The 25,055-nt window shown below is 40.5% G+C and overlaps 1 protein-coding gene across 1 annotated transcript in view; it reads right to left on the bottom strand.

Annotated features, from left to right (window-relative positions):
- The window catches only part of LOC138763900 (very long chain fatty acid elongase 4-like), a 65,377-nt gene that overhangs the window by 22,917 nt on the left and 17,405 nt on the right, over positions 1–25,055 (bottom strand). The window lies entirely within an intron of this gene.

The raw sequence follows: 25,055 nt of genomic DNA, 5'->3' as shown, positions 1-25,055 counted from the left end.
CAGAGCTCGTGGCCTTGAAGCGTCCGTGAGAAAAAGGCAACCGGCCTTCCCACCTGATTGAGAGTAGCAGCCAGGACTTCGTCCAAAGCGTCACTTTCCACTTGGAAAGGTACATTCTCGTCCACAACGTGCTTTTGCAATGCAACTTCGGATGTAATTAAAAGCCGTCTGAGCTTCGGCCGAAAGGGGGAAAGTATGGCCCCTTGTCGGCATACCACTTGGCGTAATATGAGAAAAACCCCAACAGGGGGCGCATCCTATCAGGGTTGGGGCCAATTATGCCATTCTCCACTATGTAGCCAAGGATAGCCAGTCGTATAGTCCTGTATGCACACTTATCAGAATTGTAAATGAGATTCAGAGCTCTCACCACATGGAGAAATTGGCATCGTGGTCTTCCACAGTGTGGCCACAGATGGTGACAATGTCGAAGTAGGGGAAGGTAGCCTTCAATCCATACTCATCCATCATCTTGTCCATATGCCGATGGAAAATAGACACCTTATTGGTAATACTGAAAGGGACCCTCCAGGACTGATAAGAGTCGACCGTTAGCCTCAAATGTCAAGTACGGGCTATTCTTGGAATGGATTGGCAGCTGGTGATAGGCAGATTTCAGGTCGATGGTACTGCTTGATACTGTGCGATATCATTCACCATATCCGAAATGTGAGGGAGGGGGTATGCATCCAGGAGTGTGTATTTGTTGATTGTTTGGCTATAGTCAATCACTAACCTGGACTCGTTTCTCCCTTTACTACCACCACTTGCCCTCTCCACGGGCTGGTGCTGGGCTCAATGATCCCCTCCTCCAGCAGGCGCTGGGTCTCTTTATGAACTCCCTGTCTGCTGCGCAGTGCCTCCTGCTCCTGGTGGCGATGGGCTTACAGTTGGCGGACAGGCTCGAGAACAGTGGTGGGGAGGGTTGATGTTCATCATGGAGAGGCTGCAAGTGAGTCCTGGTTTTAAGGGCCCTCCAAACCGGTATCGGGGGAAGAGGACCAGAAAACTCCAAGGTCACGCTTCTAAGGTGACACAGAAGGTCCAGGCCCAACAATACTGGACCACACAATTCATCTAAAATGTACATGTGAAATTTACAAAATTACCCCCCCTTCAAATGACAGATGAACTATGCAATGTTTCTGTACATGTGCCGAATGGGATCGGGATGCTAGGAAGATTCGGTAATTAGACGGGTACATTTTTAAGTTATATTTTTGCACAGTTCCTGAGTTTATGAAACTTTCCGTGGAGCCTGTGTTGATCAGGCACTTGGTCGAATGTCTGTTTACCTTCACCATCACCATCAAGTTGCGCCGATCACATGCCACAGCAAGATGGCCACCCTCTTTCCTCCTCTGACGATAGCGCTGAATTCTAAATCAGCTGCTGTAAGATGGCCACTGAGTCTTTTCGCGCCGTTTCCGTAGGCATTGAGTTGTGCAGGTAATCTCAGGCGAGTCTGAGGCAGACAGTTTGGGGCTGGAATCGGATCCAGGAGCGGTACAGGCCGTGGACTTCCCCTGACCTCCCTCCGCACTATAGGGTAAGCAATGTCCCTTCTTCCCGCAGCTAGAGCACACCGAGTCTTTGGCCGGGCAGTGGGAATGGGGGTACTGTCCCTTGCCACAGAAAAAGCGCTTATGGACTCAGGAGACAGCAGCCGTTAGAGTGGGGCGGCCGCCATAGCAGGAGCAGCTGGTCCTTGTAAGTGCTCACCCGAGAGCACGAGTTTGCTGGCCTCGAGGTTATCATTCTCAGGACTAGTCTGTTCCAGTGATTTGGCCAGCTTAACGTGACTAGCAAGGTCCTCCCTTCCTGACTCGAGCAGTCACTGCCTCACGAACCTCGAGTGAACCCCTATGACCAGTGTCTTGGATCTGTTCATCTTCCTGGACGTGGCCCGAAGCAGCCTCATATCTGCACTTTACTTAGCCAGTGTCCGCAGATCCAGCAGGTAGTTGTTAATCAACTCTCTGGGCTGTTGGCGGCTTAGGGAGAGCCAGTACCTCGCTAGGACCTCATTCGGGGCCTTCACTTAGTGGGTCTTCAGCACCTTGACGGTGGCCTCATACGTCGGGCAGTCTCGGATGATTATGTACCCCTTTGTCCCTACCCTTGAGAGGAGCGCCGACCTCTCGAGGACGTCTGTATGGAAGACATCTCTGGTCACATTCAGGTAGACCTGGAAGCAGTCTAGAAAATGTATGAACTCCTCACCCGCATCGAGGGACTGGGGGTCTATTAGCAGCATAATGGGATTGAGTAAAGCCTCCATCCTTGTTTGTTAAGCTAATAAAATTGTGGCCTAGATAAAAGCTCACAATTGACTGGATGGAGAACAAGCGCTTTTATTAGCTTACAACGAATAGTTTACGAATAGGCTTCTGAGGGGTTTTGGGTTTAGGCAGAAAATCAGGGTTATATAAGGGCCCCAGGGGGAGGAGCAGGGAGGCAGGACCAGTCATCAGTACAGCATACTTCTAGTGAATCCCAGTTCACTAACATCTCTGCCCCTCACCCAGTATCTCACAATGGACTAATTTAGAAGTGGTACAACTTATAGTTGCTATGTATTTGCGAGACAGATGTGTACTCTTTCAAGCAGTACAAAGTATACCTTACATTTACCCAATTACTTGCCAGTGCACAGTATTTACTAACAGTTTCTTAGATTTTTACCAAAATTCACAATAATTTCCATTGTGCCACAGTTCACCCATTTTTCACTTCCATAACCAGAAAAGCCATGAACTAGATAAATTAATTTTGGGACTACCAGGAAAAAATTCCTTTATCCAAGTGTTGGCCTGCTTTTCATTAGCTTGTTCTCATGAATTCAGGATACAGTTATGTACAATAATAAGAATCATATTAGTTAAATATTTTGTAGATAATCTTGTTATATCAGAAATATCCATGTACTTGGAAATTACATTATAATTTGACACACTATTAATGCAACAGTCCTTCCCAAATTTGCATGATTGCAACATTGCAGTACAAAACATTTTTGTTACACATAAAGACTAATTCAACTACCAGAATCAAAAATCAATTGGTATATAACAAAGAGGGTCTACAATGGGTTAGTATCAGGCTCAAAAGCAATATAGACAACAGTACTTTCATTGGACTTATTATGTAATACTTTTAGATTGGCACACCTCAGGATCATAAATCACATAATCTTTTATTGCATTATGTTGGAGAAAATGCATTTAATATAGCATTACGGAGGCAAGGCAACCAAAACTGGTTAAGTTTGCAGATGACACAACAGTAGTTGGCCTCAAAAGCAACAATGATGAGTTACTCTACAGAGAAAAGGTAGAAAGTCTTGTGAAATGGTCCAAGAATAACCTGAGTCTCAACGTGGACAAGATAAAGGAGATAATCGTAGACTTCAGGAGGACCAGGAACGACCACCCTCCACTACATGTTAACAACTCTGTAGTGGTGAGAGTGAAGAGCACCAAGTTCCTTGGAGTTCACAACTACAGACTTATAGTGGACACTCAACATCTCCTCCCTTATCAGAAAGGCACAACATTTCCTGAGAAGCCTATGAAGCAGGTAAGGCTACCAGCCACTATGCCATCCTTCTATAGGAGCTCTATCAAGAGTATTCTGACCAGCTGCACCACAGTATGGTTGGTGCAGAGAAATGGATCAGAGGTCAATCCACAGGACCAAAGGAACTTCCTTTGGGGGTTGAGGAAAGTTCAGCTTCCACCCTCCACCCTCAGTACATTCTACAGGGGATACATTGAGACCATCCTATGTAACTGCATCACCGCCTGATTCAGGAACTGTATCAATCTCAGGATGCAAGTCCCTGCAGTAGATAGTAAGGACTGCTGAGGGACCATTGGGGTCTTTTTCCTTGTGACGACGGACATTTATAACGGCCGTTGTTTGTGGAAAGCTATAAACATTGTGAAGGACTCAACACACCCCTCTCACAATCTATTCTCCCACCTACCATCCTGGAAGAGGTACTGAAGCTTTCGGGCCCTTATGACCAGATTACGAAACAGCTTTCTCCCCCAAGCTATGAGGCTTCTGAACTCCAGGGGTACACAGGGCTAGCATATGTAGTATGATAATTATGAGTGATGTTATTTATAAAAAAGTTTCTGATGTAATTTATCCATGTAAATAACCAGCTCCATGCTTTGGAGAAACACTATATTGTTTTTCTACTGTATACTGCAATGTTTATGGTATGAATGACAAATAGGTGCAACTTAACTATAACTGTTCACACTAACTAACCGAGACTCTTATATGCACAAAGCAATATCTATTTATTTATTTAGTTAGTTATTTGTATAGGTGAAATATTTGTCATGCATATGTATTGTTTGCATGTGTGTTATGTCTGGTCGTGTGTTTTTATGTTCTGCACCAATGACCGGAGAACGTTGTTTCATCAGAGTGTACTTGTACAATCAGATGACAATAAACTTGACTTGAACTGGAAGCTAAATATTATGAGTGCTTGGCATTTCAGAATAAAAAAGCAGAAAGGAAAAGGTGGTTTGGCGTTGTTAAGAAAGAATGAATGGAGTACAGTCGTGAAAAATAACCTTGGTTAAGAAGAGGTGGAATCAGTTTGGATAAAAATACAAAATAGTAAGTAAAAGGTGGGGTTAACTTATAGGTCCTATAACACTATCTACTATAGGATGGAGTTACAAATCATAGACTAATGCATGCCAACAAGAAAGCTATTGTACAAAACATGGACAATTGATACTGATACTGATCGAAAACGAAGGAGACAAGCTCTATTGTATTGGAGATGGTTTTTTAAAACAATGCAAGATGCAACTAACCAGCAAATAGCATTTTGAAGATCTGATCATGTCCTGTGAGAAAAGATTATTAAATGATCTGACATTAAAGGGGAAGAGTGATCTTAACTCATAACAGTTTAATATCACTGAACAATTAAGATTTTGCTTCTTGAACACTTTTGGTGTATTTTATGAATTTTGGGCTGCTGATCACAAAAAGCACCTAAAATGTTCTTATCATCAAATCAAGTCAAGCTTATTGTCATCTGATTGTGCAAGTACAACCCAATGAAACAGTGTTCTCTGGTCATCGGTGTAAAAAGATACAGACATGATGCACATATAAATTTTCGAGACAGGTTAAGTATTATAGCTACAAAAATACATAAACAAATATTACTTTGTACAAATGAGAGTCTTGGATGGTTAATGTGAGCAGTTCCTTTGGTCATTCAGCATTCTCACTGCCCATGGAAGCAGTTTCTCAGCCTGGTGGTGCTGGCTTTGATACTCCTGTATCTTTTCTCCAATGGGAGCAGCTGAAAGATGCTGTGTGCAGGGTGGAAGGGGTCCTCAATGATTTTGTCCGCTCTCTTCAGACTGATCCCTGTAGATCACGTTGATTGGTTGGGGGCGGGGAGGGGGAGGGAGACTCCAGTGATCCTCTCTGCCACTCTTATAGCCCTGTGGATTGACCTTCTATCCATTTCTCTGCAGCAATTGTACCACACTCTGATGCAGCTGGCCAGAACAATCTTGATAGAGCTCCTATAGAAGGTTGACATAATGGTGGAATGGTGGCCAGAGGCCTTGCCCACTTCAGTCTTCTCAGAAAGTGCAGTGCGCTGTTGTGCCTTCCTGACAAGTGGGGAGATGTTAAGTGTCATTAGCGCTGTTTTTTAGATATAACCTATTTCTGATATTTCATTTATATTTTAAGTCTTCTAGTGTATCGCCCACAAAGCAAGCTATTCTGGTCAGTCCAAGTATGCCTGGGCATGTATTCAGTGCAAGTGCTATGCAAATGTTATCCTAGGACTTGGTATGCATGGAAAGCATTTAAAGATGTTGTTGAGAATTTTCTTGGTAACTACAGAGCACCAAACTACATCCAATTGATTGACAACATGCTTCAAATATACAAAACCACAAAGTGCAACATGTCGCTGTCAATTCATTTTCTGCATTTGCACTTAGACTTCATCCCTGTTGATCTTGGTGCAGCCAGTGACAAACATGATGAAAGGTTTCACCGGGACATTGCAGCCATGGAAAAGTGGCATCAGGATAACTGGAATCCATCCATGCTGGCTGACTACTGTTGGACACTGACATGAGAGGCATCAGATGCTGAGTACAAATGAAGATCAATGGCAAAACATTGTTTGGTTAATTGAACTAACAGTTGCATCATTGTGCGATTAAACATGCTAAATTCAATAGAAATAAAATGAATGTTTCTTTAACTTCCTATGTGATATAGCAAATCTGAAATTATATTGTTCACCTTGATGTTGTCTGTCATAATCCCCAATTTTTTTTCAGGAAGGAAACTTTTTGACATGCCTGAAGCTACCATCTTAAACTTAAATAAAGGCAATTAATATCAGGCACAAAAAGTAGCAAAGACTAAAGTGGACTGGGACTAATGGTTAAAAGACAAGTCACTGGAAAAGAATGGAGTTTGCTGGTTAATTGAGAACATTAAATGTAGATTAGCTCAAAATAACACTTACATGGTGGTTATCCCAGGTGGTTTGATGTCTCTATAGCAACCTCTCAATATCTGATTGAACAAGTCATTCAAAGACCATGTGCATGAGGAATGAAATACATGGATGTTAAGTGTAGAAAAGTAGTTTACAAAAGGTGGTGGAAAACATTACGGTATAAATACTTATAGGTATTTTCAAAAATGATATAAAGACCAGTATGATCCATATGTCTAATTGAGAATAACATCAAATTGAAAGAAAGTACATAAAACATTCAGATCAGTGGCTGGCCAGTAGATTGGAAATATTGTACATTTCGGCGTACAAGTCGAATCTTGAAACCTTCAAAAATTGGGGTTGACTTGTATGCCTAATGTTGAAATTCATGGAGGTTTTGTCCATGTTTCTGATATTTGCCAATGCAAATTGGTGTTTCTGCCAGTTATTTATAACAAACTGTTGAAAACTTACAGCTTTGTGATCAAGATCTTTTGATAGTTCTGAGCAATTTTTTTTGTTATAATACCAGAATTTTTCCTGTTCACGAAACGATTGCACCAGCCTCCTGTAGCATCAAATTCATCACTGAGGTCTGGGTGTGACCTTGCCCATTTCAGTGCAAATATTCTTAGAGTGACTAAGTAGCAATCTTGGCCAACAAGTGATTCCTCCTCTCATCTAACATTACCTTTTTGGTATTTTTTTATATATAGAAGTCTCTCATTTCTTTTTCCAATCTCTTACCAACTTATCATGCATATCAAATTTTCTTGCAGAAGCACAGTTGTTAGTTTTCTTGGCTATTTCTATCACTTTTACTTTAAAACTCACTGCATACTTTTGCCATTTTGATGGAGCCTCCATGATAACAATCACCTCCAGCCAACACCAAGCCGATCAATCATCGCGATTTTTGGGGATTGACTTACACCTTCAAATGACCAGCAATGCGATTTTTATGTCCAATATTTAATAAAACCTTTAAAAATTAGGCCAGAAAAGGGGGGAGGGGGTCGACTCATCTGCTGGTCAACTTATACTCTGAAATATACGGTTTTTCAGATCAAGATAATAAATAATAAAGAGAAAACAGATGCCAATAGTAAACTAACAACATGTGTAAGAACTAAGTTATATAAAAGGGTACCAATATGATAAATGGTTGCTGCTTACAAGATTTGAGAGTGGGAATTAATAGTGCGAAAATAGGAAATGGCAAAACTTGAATCTGTATTTTGCATCTGTCTTCACAGTAGAAGATACATCCAAATAATATTATAAAACCTTAGGCTAAATTAAAACTTAAAACTGCAATCTCAAGAGAAAAATGTTACATACATGACAGCAGCGATAAAGATTAGCCCAGATGGTGAGATATTTAAAATAATCAACAATTATATAACACCTAATCTAATTTAACTAACTTATCTAAACTTAACTAAATTTATATACATTTATCTAACTTAAACCTTAACTATGTGTGAATATATTGGTGTGTTGGGAATAACCCAAGCCACTACAGCTCAAGGGTCAATTCTTGAATTGTAATTCCAAGTTAAAAGTTTAGAAATTCGGTGATGACACATGGGCTTTAGATTGGTGAGGCACGCAGGCCTCAAATGCATGGAGAGGCACGCAGGCCTCAAATGCATGGTGAGGCACGCAGGCCTTAAATGAAATTAAATTCCTGGGTGTCAACGTCTCCAAGGATCTGTCCTGGAGTCTCCACGTTGATCCAATCACAAAGAAAGCTCACCAGTGGCTATACTTTATGAAAAGTCTGAGGCGGTTCGGTATGTCTCCGAAGACTCTTGTAAACTTCTACAGGTGTATTGTGGAGAGCATTCTGGCTGGTTGTAGCACTGGCTGCTGTGGAGGCAACAACTCTCAGGACAAGAATAAACTCCAGAAGGTTATTAACTCGGCCTGCAACATCACTCCATCAAGGACATCTACATGAGGCAGTGTCTTTAAAAAAGCAGCCTTTATTCTCAAAGACCACCACCATCCAGACTATGCCTTCTTCATTCTGCTACCATTGGGGAAAAGGTTCAGGAGCCAAAAGATGAACACTCAGAGGCACAAGGACAGCTTCTCCCCCACTGCCATTAGATTCTTCAATAATCAATAAACCAAAGACATGTCCTTACTTTTAGCGCACTATCATTTTTATTGACTTGTTCATGACAATAAATCCTGTTTCTGATTCCGATGAAATTAGCAGTTCTTGAATTGGGTGAAAGAGTCCGGGAGGGACAGAATTTTGATTATTCACGACACCCTAGTTGAGGTGCTTCGGAAAAATGTCCTTTTTAGATGAGAGCCTTCTTCATCATTTAGAGTGCAGTTATTTCTTCTGCAACTTTAAAACCCTTTCGTGGGTCAGTAGAAGTCATCTCTCATTCCTCTGTTAGCAAAAGGAGGAAATCTGACAATTCTGTGCATAAGCACACAATGAGGCCAAGTGGGTTTCTCAATCCCACAAAGGAGGTCAAAGAGATGCTTCCCTTGCGCTGCCTTCTTAAAATGGCCCCTTGAACCAAATGTGTATTTAGTCTTAATCTGCTGGTCACATGGTCTCTGCACCCGAGTTTCAGAGACATTGCCTTCCTTGTCTTCAAATTATCCATTTAGGAACATGATGTCTTCCTGCTAGTTTCACAGTCACTTCAAACCCTTCAAGCAGATGGTTAAATCTGTTCTCTTAAAGGCACAGTCCCTCACAAATAAAATGAACTGAAAAATGGTGGGGGGGGGGGAATGTCATAAGTGGTTCTGGGGAAATGAAAGGAACTAAAAGCTGACTCATCCCCAGGCCCATTGACCTTCAAGGATTGGCTCCATTGCTTGTGATTCTCCAAAATGTCCTATATTCTGTTAAGGTCACAGTTGATTTGAAAAAAAAATGTAATGTTACTGCTAAATTGCTAAATCCATTATGGTAGAGTTAGAAACTTTTAACAAAATAAGCAACGGCAACATATTATTGAAGGAAATCATGTTTGACAAATGTATTAGAGCATTTTGAAGATGGAGGGTGGATAAAATGGAACCAATAGATGCAATGCATTTTGATAGCCAGAAGAAATGTGATGAGGCATTACATTAAAAGAAGTTATTATATCAAAAAATGTTATTATGTAACCTAGCAATTGGTTGAATTAAATGCTATACATTAACAAGGACAATGAATTGGCTAATTAAGTGGAAACAGAAACAGGATAAATGGATACTTCTCAAGGTGCAGGCAGTAAATGGTGGGATACCATAGGGAGTACTGCCCGAATCTTGATTAGCTATAGTAAATGACTAAGCTGAAGGCATCAAATTTGCTGACAAGATGAAGTAGGAAAGCAAGTTTTCAACAGGATGCGGAGTGTGCAAAGGAAAAAAAGAAAATGGAAGACAGAGAATAATGAGTGGAAATGCCAGGTATTCACTGATATAAAATAAGAAGCAGAATTTTATTTAAATGGACAGATTATAGAATTCAACAGCACAGAAAGACATGGGTATATGTTAGATAAGTACAGTAAATAATTAGTAAAGGGAAATGGAACACAAGTCTCCATTGCAAACAAAAGTCCAACTGCAACTGTACCAGGGAAAGTTTTGAATGAAGTCTTTCTCATTTAGGGTAAGATCTATTTTTTATTGGAGGTAGTAAAGGTTCATTTGGTTGATTCCTGAGATAAAGGAGTTGCCTTCTTTGGAAAGGTGGTGCAGCTAGGATTTGTCCTCTGTGGAGTTCTGAGAGATGTAACAAGACAGATTCTGAGAGGATGCTTCGCCCCTTCTGGCATTTAAAATGAGAGCAAAACCAGAATGGCTTCATCCTTCAAGAATGACTGTATATATTTGAAAAGGAAAATGTATGTATCTTGATCAATATGGTTTATAGTGTGAAAAATAAAAAAAATTTTAAAAAAAGAATGGGTGAGGTTCACACAAGGTTTAATCACTGAATATATTCAAGGCTAAAATTAACAGATTTTTGATTGACAGCAAAGTCAAAGACTACAAGGAACAAATTGGAAAGGGGACCGAGACCAAGTTTGGATCAGCTGAGATTTTACTGAATAGTAAAACAGACTTGAGGAGCAAAAGGGTTCTCTTGCTTGTATTTGTTAACTTTTTGTGCATTAATACTCTTAGAATGACCCAATGTCAATTACTCCTGTAAATGCTGATTCACAAAGGACTTTATTAAAAGACATTTGCCGATGTTTCAATCATTCTAAAGGAAAGAGAGCTGCCATAAGATTCTCTAAGCTCATTTGCATTCCCTTAATCATCGTCCTTTAGAAATAATAAAAGTTCAGGCCTAATGTGCACAATCCTGTTAACCACACAAGAATGGATTTAACCAATCTTAAACTATTATAATTACATTAACAACAGATTTTCAAAAATGTGTGCAATTAGCTTTATCGACAGAGGACTAAAGATGAAATAAGTGGGAGTTGGTGCAGAATGTTTTTGTACATTATGGAATCTGAGTGTGGGAGGTGGATTTCAGGGCATGGAGGTTGCACAAGAATCACTCAATCCTGCCAAAAGATATTTAGATGAAAATCAAAGAAAGTAACTTTATGCCACTAGTAATGGTGAGGTACCTCAAAAACTTTGGGGGGGGGGGGGAGAAAATCAATAGATTTGACTACCTATTATAGAAAGAATGCATAATCAATAGCAAAGGTGTAGAGCCATAAAGACTTTAACTCAAGATTCAGAGAGCTGAGAAATTGAAAGGTTACATTAAATACATTTTTGAATATTCTATGGCCCATAAGATCACAAGATAAAGGAACAGAAGTAGGCCATTCGGCTCATCGAGCCTGCTCTGCAGATCCACCCCAAGCTAAACTGTTCTCACATCTATTTCCAAATTCTGGCCTTTCTCCCCATTTCCCTTGATTCCCTAATTATAAACCTATCAATCTCCCCCTTAAACTCCTCAATGATCACACCTCCACAGCTGTATGTTGCAACGAATTCCACAAATCCACAATCCTCTGGCTAAAGAAATTTCTCCTCATCTCTGTTTTAAATGGGTCCTTTCTATTCAAAGACTGTGCCCACCTAGGAAAACATCTTATTCACATCTACTCCGTCCAATCCTTTCAGCATTCGAAATGGTTCTATGAGATCTCCTCTCATTCTTCTATACGCCAATGAATACAGTCCAAGAGCCAATAAATATTCCTCATATGTTAGCCCTTGCAATCCAGGAATCATCCTGGCAAATTTTCTCTGTACTCTCTCCAACATCATTACACCCCTTCTAAGATAATGGGCCCAAAATTGTACACTGTACTCCAAATGAGGTCTCACCAGCACCTCAGAGAGCCTCATCAACACCTCTTTACTCTTATACACTATTTCTCTTGAAATGAATGCGAACATAGCATTCACTTTCTTTACTGTGGATCCAACCTGGTGTTTAACCTTTAGGTTACCCTACATAAGGACCCCCAAGTCCATTTGCACTTCTGAATTTTCTCCCCATCCAAATAATAATCTGCCTATTTATTTCCTCTTCCAAAATGTACAACCGTATATTTCTCAACATTGTATCTCAATTGTCATTTCTTTGCCCACTCTCCTAAGCTGTCCAAGTCTTTCTTCAACCTTTCAGCTTTTTCAACACATCCTACTCCACCACTGAACTTGGTGTCAACTGCAACTTAGCCACAAAACCATTCAATCCATAATCTAATTCATCAATATACATTGTAAGAAGAAGCGGCCCCAACATCAACCCCTGCAGAACACAACTAGTAACCGCCAATCAACCAGAACAGGATCCCTTTATTCCCACCCTTTGCTTTCTGTCTATCAGCCAACATTCCACCCAATCTGATATCTTTCCTGTAATTCCAAGGTGTAGGTAATGCATACCATGAATTGAACATTTAACATGATGAACTTGCACTGAAAAAATTGATAAAATGAAAACATTAAAAAATATCTTCTTATCATTACCTAAACTCTTTAAGAAAGGCAGAATGATCACACAAGTTAAAAGAGAATGTATTTAAGACAAGAGTCAGAGTAGGTACAGCACAGAAATGGTCCCTTTGACCATTCCATTGGTGAGAAAGACTAGAACTAGGGGACAGACAGTAGCCTCAAGACTCCGGGTCATAGATTTAGGATGGAGATGAGAAGGAACTGCTTTCCTCAGGAGGTGATGAATCTACGGAATTCACTGTCTATTGAAGCAGTGGAAGCTACCTCAGTAAATATATTTAAGAGAAGGTTGGATATATATTTTATATTGAAGGGCAATTATGGGATATGGAGAAAAGACAGGAAGATGAAGATGAGCCTATCATAAGATCAGCCATTATTACATTGAATGGTGGAGCAAGCTTGACAGGCCAGATGGCCAACTCCTGCATCTATTTCTTAGGTTCTTATTACCTTGATGCCAACATTTCCATTCATCTACACTATTTTGTCCACATTAAGTCTGTATCTTTCTTTGGTTTGCCTCATCAGTGCTTCTGTAGATATCTCTTAGACCTAGTGACTGTATCCAATTTCACCATGACCTCTGACAGCAAGTTCCAGATTATAACTACTCAGGAAAAAAAACCTTTCCCCTTAAATCCCCTTTAAAATTCCTTTATCTCACCTGAAACCTGTATTCTCGTGTTTTGTTAATAGCCTTACCAGAGGAAAATCCTGCCTATTTATCCAATCTGTACCTCTTATAATTTCACATAACCATCAGGTCACAAGTGTGGAGACCAGAACTGCACACAATATTCCAAATGCAATCTAACCAGTTGTTCTAAAGTTACAAGTGGATGGATTACACCCTTGGGTTCTGAAATCAGTATCAGTGGAGACACTGGTAATGATCTTTCAGGAATCAACAGATTGGAAAAATCACAAATGTCACCCCACTATTCAAGAAGGGAGGGAGGGAGGCAGTAGAAAGGAAATTATAGACTGGCTAGCTGGATGTCAATGGTTGGGAAGATGTTGGGAGTCGATTGTAAAAGATGAGGTTATGGAGTACTTGGTAGCACATGGCAAGATAGGCCAAAGCCAAATGGTTTCCTGAAGAGAAAATCTTGCTTGACAAACATATTGGACTTCTTTGAAGAAGTGACAAGCAGGCTAGATAAAGGGGATGCAGTGGATGTTGTGTAATTGGATTTCCTGAAAGCCTTTGACAAGGTGTCAACACATGAGGCTACTTAACAAGATAAAGCACATCGCATAACAGGAAACATACTTGCGTGGGAGGAGCATTGCCTGATTGGCAGGAAGCAGAGTTGGAATAAAGGGAACATATCCTGATTGGCTGCCAGTTGCTGGTGATGTTCCACAGGGCTCAGTGTGTGGCTATGTCTTTTTATGTTGTATATTATTGTATATTCAGATTAAAAATTTATTGTCAGAGTAAATACATTACACCACATGCAACCCTGAGATCTTTTTCCAGCAGGCAAAGCAGAATTACTTCTTATTGGCAGAGTTAAAAAAAATTCAACAAACATAAAAACAAATGTAAACAAATTGACGGTGCAATACAGAGAAACTAAAATAAAATCAATAAAGTCTGATGGTGGTGGAGGAGGAGCAGCTGTTCCTGAACTTGGTGGTGTGAGTCTTATGGCACCTATACCTCTTTCTTGATGGTAGTAGTGAGAGCAGAGCATATGCTGGGTGGTGTGAATCCTTGATGATTCCTGCTCCTCTCCGACGGCAGCACTCCCCTTAGATGTTCTCAATGGTAGAAAGGGGTTTTCCTGTTATGTCCGTTTGCAGGGCATTACCTTTACTAGTATTGGTGTCCCCATCCTAGACCATGATGCAGCTCATCAGCAAACATTCCACCACACACTGGTAGAAATTTGCTAGGTTTGCCAATGTCATTCCAAACCTCCGCAAACTCCTGAGGAAGTAGTCATCAATTTTTTTTTTTGTCATTTGACTGTATAAGTCCAACCCAACAAAGCAATGTTCGCCTGTCCTTGATGCAAAAACATGCAGATATACAGCCAGATATAACACACATAAATAATACATTTGCAAGACAAATATTACATCTATAAAAATAAATAAATAAATAGATTTTGTGTTCTGCAGTGAGAGTCCTGTATGTTTGGTGTGAGCAGTTCCTTTGGACGTTCAGTATTCTCACTGCCCGTGGGAAGAAACTGTTCCTCAGCCTGATGGTGCTGGCACTGATCCTCCTGTATCTCTTCACCAATGGGAGCACCTGAAAGAAGCTATGTGCAGGGTGGAAGGGTTTTGCATGCCCTCTTCAGACAATGACCCTGGTAGATTGCATTGATGGGCCGGGGGAGGGGGGAAGGAGGCTCAACTGATCCTCTCTGCCACTCTTATGATCTTGTAGATTGACATATGATCCACTTCTCTGCAGCAACCATTCCCCACTGTGATGTAGCCAGCCAGTATGCTCTCGTTAAAGCTCCTACAGAAGGCTGACATCATTGTGGCTGGTAGCCTTGCCTGCTTCAGTCTTCTCAGGAAGTGCAGTCACTGTTGCACCTTCTTGACAAGTGAGGAGATACTGAGTGTCCATGATAGGCCACTAGTTAAGTGAAGTCAAAGAAACTTGATGCTCTCCACTCTCTTTACTACAGAGTTATTGATGTGTAGTGGAGGGTGGTCATTCCTGGTCCTCCTGAAGTCCACAATAATCTCCTTTGTTTTGTCCACGTTGAGACTCAGGTTATTACGCTCTCACCATTTCACGAGATTTTCCACTTCTTCTCTATATTGTGACTCATCATTGTCGCTGATGGGGCCAACTCCTGTTGTGTCATCTGTAAGCTTGATATAGTGATGGGTCAGTCACATGAACAGGAGCGGGCCGAGCACACAGCCCTGAGATGCGCCAGTGCTCAGCATGGTGGTGCTTGATATTCTACCACGAACCTAGACAGACTGAGGTCTTTCCATTATATAGAGGCTCTGATGTGTTTTCTTCTCAATGCCATTTGTGTGTTGGGTCAAGGAGACCTCTCTTGGAGTAATGTGTGCAGCTTTGGGCTCTTCATTTAAGAAAGGATATGCGAATATGGGAGAGGGTTCAGAGGAAGTTCATAAGGATGATTTTGGCAATGAAAGTGTCATCATATTAGGAGCATTGACAGCTTTTGGCCTGTACTCACTGGAAATTAGGAGAATGAGGGAGGTTCTCATTGAAACATTTCAAATTTTGAAAGGTAAAGACCATGTAGAAAGATCATTTCCCATGCTGAGAGATTCTTGGATAAGAGGGCACAACTTCAGGACCAAAGAGTGTCACTTAGAAGAGATTAAAATTTTAAATGGAAGGATAACATTTAAATTTACACATTCAACACAGTAACAGGCTCTTTCAGCCATTGAACCCATGCCATTTAATTACATCAAATTGACCTACAACCCAGTAGGTGTTTGAAGGGTGGGAGGAAACGCACATAGACACGTGGAGAGCAAACAACTCCTTAAGGAGAGTCTGGATTCAAATCTGGCGCTGGCGCTGTAACAGCGCTGTTCTCACACTGCTAACAGTGCCATACAATGTGGAACAATTTATTTCGATAGAGGGTGGCAAGTCTGTGAAATTTATTGTCACAGGTGATTGTGAAGGCAGAGATTGGCTATATTTAAGGCAGAGATTGATTGATAGGTGCCAGGGTAGCAAAGGCTATGAAGAGAAAGCCAGGAAGTGGGGGTGAGTGTGTGAAAAATAGTTGAAAGTGATTAAACTCGCACCATTCTGTGAAAAGTGATGGAATGCAAAGTATGTAGATTAGAGCTTGAGAGGAGACAGTACTAGCTAGTGGCCCCCTTCTTGTCTCGAGCCCCAAGAATGCGAGGATCTGGTTCAGGCTGGTACAGTGACCTAAGGTAGTCTATAGCTAGTACTGCGCTTGCTTAATATAGACATGAATATTAACTTAGACGACCCTAAGGAGGGAATGAAATAACTAACATAACATGCGATGTATGAAGAGGGAGGAACTGAGTGATACCTGGATTGATGGAAAGGGAGAAGGAGAATGTTGTAATGTATTGGGATTCGGATTGGAAGAAGGTAAATGAAGGTGGGGTGATGTTGAGCACAGGACTGTACAAAGGAGTGATGATTCTGAACATCCGGTGTGTCTCCAGACCAGGGACACCCGACTCTGCAGACTCGAAATAAACCGGTTCTCCAAGACTTTGTCTCTAGAGTAGTGATTGTGAACACTTCATATTTCACAAGAGGGAAATTAGATAATCTTGTTTAAATGGCAAACCCTATTTCTTATGGTTTTTACATTACCTCTCAAATGTTATATTCTTAGCCCCAATCTTTAAGAGCAAGTATGTCATATACCTTCTTCACTACCCAACTTTCCTGCCAGTCACTTTCAGGAAACTATGGACTTGAATTCCAAAGCCTTTTGTTCACAAATATTTACAATACCAGGTAATCCTTGACTTCTGACCAACGCAAGTTACGCCCACCCAACCAAATTTTTTTAAAAATGTTTATTAAAACTACTGTACAAGTACAAATTTTGTATTAAAAGTACTGTATACAGTGGTCCTCACTCCCAGTGGCAGCCAGAGGTCGCCGTTCCTGGGTTACAACCAATCCGAGTTTCGACCAACCAGTTGATCCCAATTATGATTGCAAGTCGGGGACGACCTGTACATGTTCTACTCTGCTGAACTCTGCAAAAAATGTACCACATCACACTTGTCAGAAATAAATTCTGCCCAACTTCCCTTCTGATCTATATCCTGCTTCATGTAGCCTTTGACAGCCTTCCTTGCTATCCACACCAACAATTTTCATGTCATCTGCAAACATTAATAATTCCTCCTTTAACAGATCCAGTATATAGTCAATAACAACAAGGGGCCCAGCAGCAATACCTGTTGAACACCTCTAGTTATGAACCTCCATTCAAACAGGTTTTCTGTCACAACTACCCTCTGCCTCCCATTGCCAAGCTAATTTGAGGTCCATGGATCACAATGTGCCTTAACCTTCTGGACCAGCCTATCTTATGGGATCTAAAAATATGGAAATGAACTGTTTTCTGCACATAGAAAGTGGCATCGCAATCTTTACTATACTTGTAAAAAAAAATTCCAATATTACTTCTCAATATAAAATTGATTCTCTATGCAGAGTATTACCACAAACCCAGACTTAACCCCACCTTTTATCTCCAGAAAATTAAGTAACATGATTTCATGCAGTAAAATGCAAGTGTGTCACTGCATCTTAGTATGGGAATTGTCCAAAATGCTTAACTGAGCGACACTTGCCACAGATTAGGCAGAAGTAAATCGTAGGACCATGTAAAACAACCAGCACAAATAATAACTCTTTAAACTTGAACTTTCTTCTGTTTTCTTCTCTTTTCCATCTCACTGATATGGCTCCCAGAACTGTTGGCTATGTCAGGTTTTTTTTTTCAAGATTCCTTTATTGTCATACATAAAGGCAATAACATTACATGTAATTGCCTTCTGCCAGCCATAAGGCAAGCAAACCTTTCACACTGCCAATACCGCGTGGGTAAACTGCCTAATTTAGCGGGTACGTTCCCGGTAATCACACGGTGTGAAATGTCCCAATCTGGCAGGGCGAGTTAAATTCAACTGGCTCTGACACTTGGTGGGGGCAAGTGTCAGAGCCCGGCTGAGTTAACTCACTAATCATCTTCTTGTGGTGGGAAAGCACAACCTGCTCTCGACCTGTCCTCACTGGAGGCAGAAGCCCCCCCCCCCCTCTTAAAATGCAAGGTTGCTGATTTATCAGTGGGAAAGGCTCCCGAGGTGCAGCATGCCCGGTATGTTTAACCGCTTCCGAGGAGGGTTGGCAGTGTGAAAGGGGATATGAGTCACCATTAGGTGTTGCCTTTCCTGGAACCACCATGTAATTTGTTGGAGTAAAACACTAAAGTTTGCAGACACAGACTGAAGTAAAAACACAATGCTGGAGAACAATGTACTTTATCTTCATTACCTTTGTTATATAAAGTATGCTGTTTGACCTCCATTGTGTTTTTATTTTAATTTAATCTGTTGATGTCAGTTCAACATCTTTGCAAACTCTCAGTAGAAAGGGTCCTTTGGAAAGCTTCTATTTTCTACCTAATATGGAAAATTACTCCATTTGTAAGTCTGATAACCAATTAATAATAACTGGAAGAGTTAAGCCTGGTTGATTAACAACAAATTAACACCAGAAACTTTGTTCTCATACATGACAATGAGAACATAGAAGCATGGAAAGATTCTGATCTTTCTAGCCTGCTGAGGGTGAAGTAAATCACATCACCAATTGGCGGCAGAGAGATCAGATTTCTTGTTTAGCAGATCTGTATTTTAGCGAATTCTCATTATTTTGTGTAATCTTGGTTAACTAGGTAGTTCCTGCCATGAATGCAATAAATAAGGGTGCCATCTAGAGACAAGTTCTGCTCTCCGGCATCCATTTATTTGATTATTTATGCATAGCTTCCAGTACGTTTAATCTGTACAAGAAACTGTTGTAATGTTACTGAATCTCCTTGCCATTTTAAGTCCTGAAGAAAAAAGATAGACATATAATGTTGTGCCTTCTGCAATCTTGGGAGCTTCTATAGGTTGTTTTTTTGCAGTACTCCTGGTGTGCTGAATATTACAATTTGGGGATCAGTTTCATGCAGCAAAATCTAACGAATAGTATTTTGGGAATGACTAAGGAAGAATATTTTGGCCATCTTCATAGAGGAGAAATATGAGCTTGAATAAAGTTTGAGAACAAAGGGAACATCTGGCCGTGGTTTCACATCTCAATGGGGAAAAGAGGGATTTCCAACACCACAGTGCTCCTCAGTATCATCAGCCTCAATGTCTGCTGGTGTAGGATTTGAACCAATAACCAAAATCAAGTGGCCAAAGTGGTTTCAAATGAGCCAGGAACAGTTAAGGCATTGCTGGCAAAAAAGAAACTCATCAATTGTCTCTTGGGTAGAGGAGTCACGTGATGGAGTAGTGGCCGGACGGTGAACTCCAGCCCTCTCCAGAAAAGTCGGGAAAAACAAAAGAAAACACAAAGGCACAGAAATAAAAGTTACAGAAAAGTGAGTATAAAGGTGGAAAGAAGATGGCGACAAAAAAAGAAAAATCAAAAGCAACGGTAAGAAGAGAGGAAGAGAAGACAAAGGAGGAAAAAGGTGAAGGCCTTACCTGTCCGAAGAGGCCCGCTGCGGAGAGAGAAACCCGCTCCCTCAGGTCGGTAAATAATGGACTACAAAAATGGCTCGCAGAGCCGAGTAAAAGTGCGCAATTGCGCATGCGCGAAGTATCGCGCATGCGCGATGCGAATGAAAAAAAACACACCGACGGGAGGGGGGACCAGCTGGGGAGTCGATCTCCACAGCCGGCAACGACAGCTGCAGAACACCTGCAGCAAGAAGAGACCACAGAAGACAATAGAAACAAGAAAGAAGAGAAGGAAAGGGCACCAAAGAAACAACAGATGGTCAACCCAGAAGAAGAAGCAGAGGAAGAGGAAGAATACAGTGAAATAGAAGAAGAAAAGAAAGGCAAGGTAAAGGATATACTTGCTCTTATTAAAGGATACATGGAGTCATTTAAAGAATGGCAAACACAGGAATTTAAGGATTTAAGAAAAAGAATAAACAACACAGAAGAGAAAATAAATAAAATGGAGATGACCTTAACAGAAATGGGAAAGAAAATGGACAAGATGGAAGAGCGGGCAGTAGCAGCAGAAATGGAGGTAGAAGACTTAAAAAAGAAATTGGAGGAATCTAATAAAAAAACTAAAGAGACACAAGAACTACTAGCTCAAAAAATAGATACAATGGAAAACCATAACAGAAGAAATAACATAAAGATAGTGGGCCTTAAGGAAGATGAAGAAGGCAAGAATATGAGGGAGTTTATAAAAGAGTGGATCCCTAAGACCCTAGGATGTCCAGAACTACAGCAAGAAATGGAAATAGAAAGGGCACATAGAGTATTGGCCTCTAAACCACAACCACAACAAAAACCAAGATCTATTGTAGTAAAATTCCTAAGATATACTACAAGAGAAAAGGTACTGGAGAAGACAATGGAAAAAGTAAGAGAGGGCAACAAACCACTGGAGTATAAAGGGCAAAAAATCTTCATTTATCCAGATATAAGTTTTGAACTCCTAAAGAAGAGAAAAGAGTTCAATATAGCAAAGGCGATTTTATGGAAGAAAGGGTATAAATTTATACTAAAGCATCCAGCGGTATTGAAAATATTTATTCCAGGACAACAAAACAGACTATTCTCGGATCCAGAAGAAGCACGAAAATTTGCAGAACAATTACAAAAATAGACTGAGGGAGGAAGACGGGTAATGAGAGTTAAAATGATCACGATTGATATGTATGTGGGTAAAGACAAAAATAGACTGAGGGATGAAGACGGGTAATGAGAGTAAAAATGATCACGATTGATATGTATGCGGGTAAAGAGGTATAAGAGTGAATAGAGACAATGAGCATACATGAATGTATCTGTACTTAGAGGAAAATATAGATAGTATAGACAAGAATTAATAAGGGAAGGTAATGGAATAGAGAGAATAAGGAGGGAATTAAAAGAGTGACCTTTGTGACATATGAAAAGTGAAATCTTTTCTGGGGGAGGCGGGGTGGGGGGAAATAGCGGTCACTGCAAAATCAGTTGACGCTTGCGAGTGGATTCGCAAATCCAAATGGAGAGGGGAGATGTGGTTGTCCGACAAGGGATAAAGGACAACTCAGGAGGTGAAGGGGAGATTGGGGATAAATAAGATAGAAATAGGAGAATAAGGAAAATGTTGGATGTTGTAGGAATGTTGTCTTATAAAGAGTTGAAAATAAGAAAACAGAAATGGAAAAGGAGGAAAGGTAATGATGGAAAAACGGAAAGAGAAGATAAACAAAATATAAAAGGGCTACGCTGAACTATATGTCTTTAAATATTAATGGAATACATAACCAAATTAAAAGGAAGAAACTACTAAATTTAAATGAATAAATGTATTCCATTAGAAAAAATAATATAGGTTAAAAAATAATATTGAAATATTCGAACAAGTATAGGAGCCTTACATTAAATACAATAGCGAAAACCTACCGGGGACAAACATTACCTAAGTTGATGGAAGGAGAAGGAAAGAAAAGAATGGACTCAGTAGAATTTCTGGTGTAATTTTGTTGAATGACAACATTGTCTGACTGGCTTAATGCAACCTAGATTGTTTACCTAAAATGGATGAGGGGGGGGGTGGGGGGGTGGTTTGGGAGGAAAGGGGGGGGGGGGAGAAAAAGTCACTGTATATGTGTGAAAAAGAAATAGTGTATATCATGGCTAATGTGATTTATGGTGTGAAAATAAAAAATTTTAAAAAAAAATTAAAAAAAAATTGTCTCTTGGGTTTACATTTGTACTTAAATCTCCAAATGTTATAGAATTTTTCATCTGTTCTTCTGTGCAGGTTTGCCTTCAAGGATAGCAACTTTTAGAAAAATGTATCAAAGATTTGTGCTAAAGCACATGCTCAATGAATATGAATAGATTCACCCTACTTGGATGCAGCCATTTGACCACTGTTAGGATCAGACCAATATAGGGTGAAGCACCATTCAAAGAACAGCAAGCTTCCTGTGCCAATATTTATACCCCTCTAACAGCATTGCAAATCTAAATGATCCTATCATTGTCAAGCTATTTCTTGTGACACCATATGGTTTTACTGATGTTGTATATCCTATACCCCCCCGGGCAAATAGCGCCTTTGGAAGACTACACAAAAGAGTCTGGAAAAATAACCAACTGAAAAACCTCACAAAGATAAGCGTATACAGAGCTGTTGTCATACCCACACTCCTGTTCGGCTCCAAATCATGGGTTCTCTACCGGCATCACCTACGGCTCCTAGAACGCTTCCACCAGCGTTGTCTCCGCACCATCAACATTCATTGGAGCGCTTTCATCCCTAACGTCGAAGTACTCAAGATGGCAGAGGTCGACAGCATCGAGTCCACGCTGCTGAAGATCCAGCTGCGCTGGGTGGGTCACGTCTCCAGAAGGGAGGACCATCGCCTTCCCAAGATCGTGGTGTTATATGGCGAGCTCTCCACTGGCCACCGTGACAGAGGTGCACCAAAGAAAAGGTACAAGGACTGCCTAAAGAAATCTCTTGGTGCCTGCCACATTGACCACCGCCAGTGGGCTGATATCGCCTCAAACCGTGCATCTTGGCGCCTCACAGTTTGGCGGGAAGCAACCTCCTTTGAAGAAGACCGCAGAGCCCACCTCACTGACAAAAGGCAAAGGAGGAAAAACCCAACACCCAACACCAACCAACCAATTTTCCCCTGCAACCGCTGCAACCGTGTCTGCCTGTCCTGCATCGGACTTGTCAACCACAAACGAGCCTGCAGCTGACGTGGACATTTACCCCCTCCATAAATCTTCGTCCGCGAAGCCAAGCCAAAGATATCCTATAATAAACCAAAAAGTGAACTTAAAATTGATACTTCATTTTGATGCACCTCAAGATTATAAAAGGTCCTGAAAAGAAATAGAAAGCTCGACCAATTCCGGCCATGATATTTATCAGTTCCCACCAACAAATTACAAGCTTTTTAAAAATTTCAGCATGTTTCCTTTTCCAGTAAGTTTAGGCAATATTCCCTCTGGTCTTATATTTAAGCTGTCAACATAAAAACAATCACAGAACAGGACACGTGGATCATGACATTCACATCAACTTTTCAGAAATTGACCTTCAGAATTAATTAAAACAAAGAACTCCAAATGTGGGAAATGTGAAATAAAGCATGAAATGCCATAAGTACACAAATCAGGAAGAATTTCTCAATGCCGGTTTCAGGTAAATGACTTTTTAAATCAGAACTTGATGCAAGAACTTGAGGCTTTAACTCAGCTTCTCTCTTAGCATTTGTTACCTTGTCTGATGAGTCCTTTGAAACAAACTGCACTTCTGAACCAAGGCAAGGAGCAATTCACAGCACCCATTCAACTTGAGGATAGTATCTAGCAGATCTTCAGATCAGAAGCCTGTTTCTTGAGCCACAAATCCTCAATCGACATTGTCTCATGTCAGCTGCCTCGATCTCTTTCAGCTTGGAGTGCTGAGCTTTTGTTTCAGTGGACCACAGCCTTTTGGAGGATGTGGCATTATCAAGGCTGATGGATAATTTGCTCTTCCCAGCTTGCAATTTGCTGTCAATGTGCTTTTAAAGCATGCCTTCTAATTACCATAGGATCTCTGACTCAGGGCTAGTGAAAGTTGGAAGGTTCTCCAGGAAGTTAAGAACATAGCTTTGAAAAATATTCAGAGTTGCCGCATGAGCCCGTAGCACTTGTTATGTTTGGGGGGAGGGGGGGAATTGGTTTCAGTCAGGAAGCTCCCTCACAATTCCACTCCACCACAATAGCCGAAGTCATAATGAATCTCAAAACGGGTAAGCAAATAAGTTCTGCTGAAGACGAAGTCCTCAAAATGAATTTAGAAAACGTATATTTGAATTCAATGGTTGTGAAAGCAAAAGCTACAAGGTAGAGATTTCCAGTTGTCTCAGTACTTCCCTGCCTCTCGCCACAAACACTTTTCCTTGCCAACATTATGCGGTCATTGATCATAGACTAGCTTCCTGATGTCAAATGAAATCGCTTACAAGCTTCTTCCATGGGGATGCCAATCTCCGAACATTTCCAAGTTCTATGAGCACCGGACAGTATGAAATACGTCAATGTACTGATGAAATTAATTTCAGTGGAGAGAGAGGAAATTTGTATGGACCCAGGTGCAGAGCAGTTGGGCTGAACAGTTTCTGTGCTAAACATATCACGGAATTTTTATTTTGGGTTTGTAATCAGAAAATAATCGTTTCAGCAATTTTGTGCATATGGCTAAACTGCAGATTGAACACCCTTTTAATTTGATTTGAAAAGTAATTGCATGTCAAAGATTGCCACATCATACCACAATGCAACAGATCTGGAATATTGGTGTCCAGAGTTCTTTTAACCAACAGCTGTTTCATTGGGTGAAAATGTTATTAAACTGATAATATATTTATCTACAAAGATGACAAGATCATGTGCAAGTCAAGTATTTGGTTTTCTACTTGTTCCTATTTAGTCAATGAAAAAATGGTCCACCCATCCACTCAGGAACACAATTAGGAATATAATAATGAAGTAGCACAAAACAAAATTAAATATAAAAATAATAACTATTTTTTTGGCCACCTGAAGACCGAAGTTAAAAATGAAAATATCAACAAAATTGATATTGCAAGAAAAAAGAATGGCATGTCCTCATTTCATGTATATCTTCCAATAGTAGATCAAGGATCAAGGTAGTTAAAGGCTATTTTATTTGCAGTGACAAAAGACAAATCTAATCTAACTACTCACATTGATTCTTTATGCATCTGAGTTTCTCCAAGTATTATAAATCTGGTAAGCTTCATGTACTCAGAGCAAACAATAAGTA

The sequence above is a fragment of the Narcine bancroftii genome, chromosome 5, assembly GCF_036971445.1.
Source record: "Narcine bancroftii isolate sNarBan1 chromosome 5, sNarBan1.hap1, whole genome shotgun sequence".
NCBI lineage: Eukaryota > Metazoa > Chordata > Chondrichthyes > Torpediniformes > Narcinidae > Narcine > Narcine bancroftii.
This window is presented reverse-complemented; position numbering and strand designations above follow the sequence as displayed.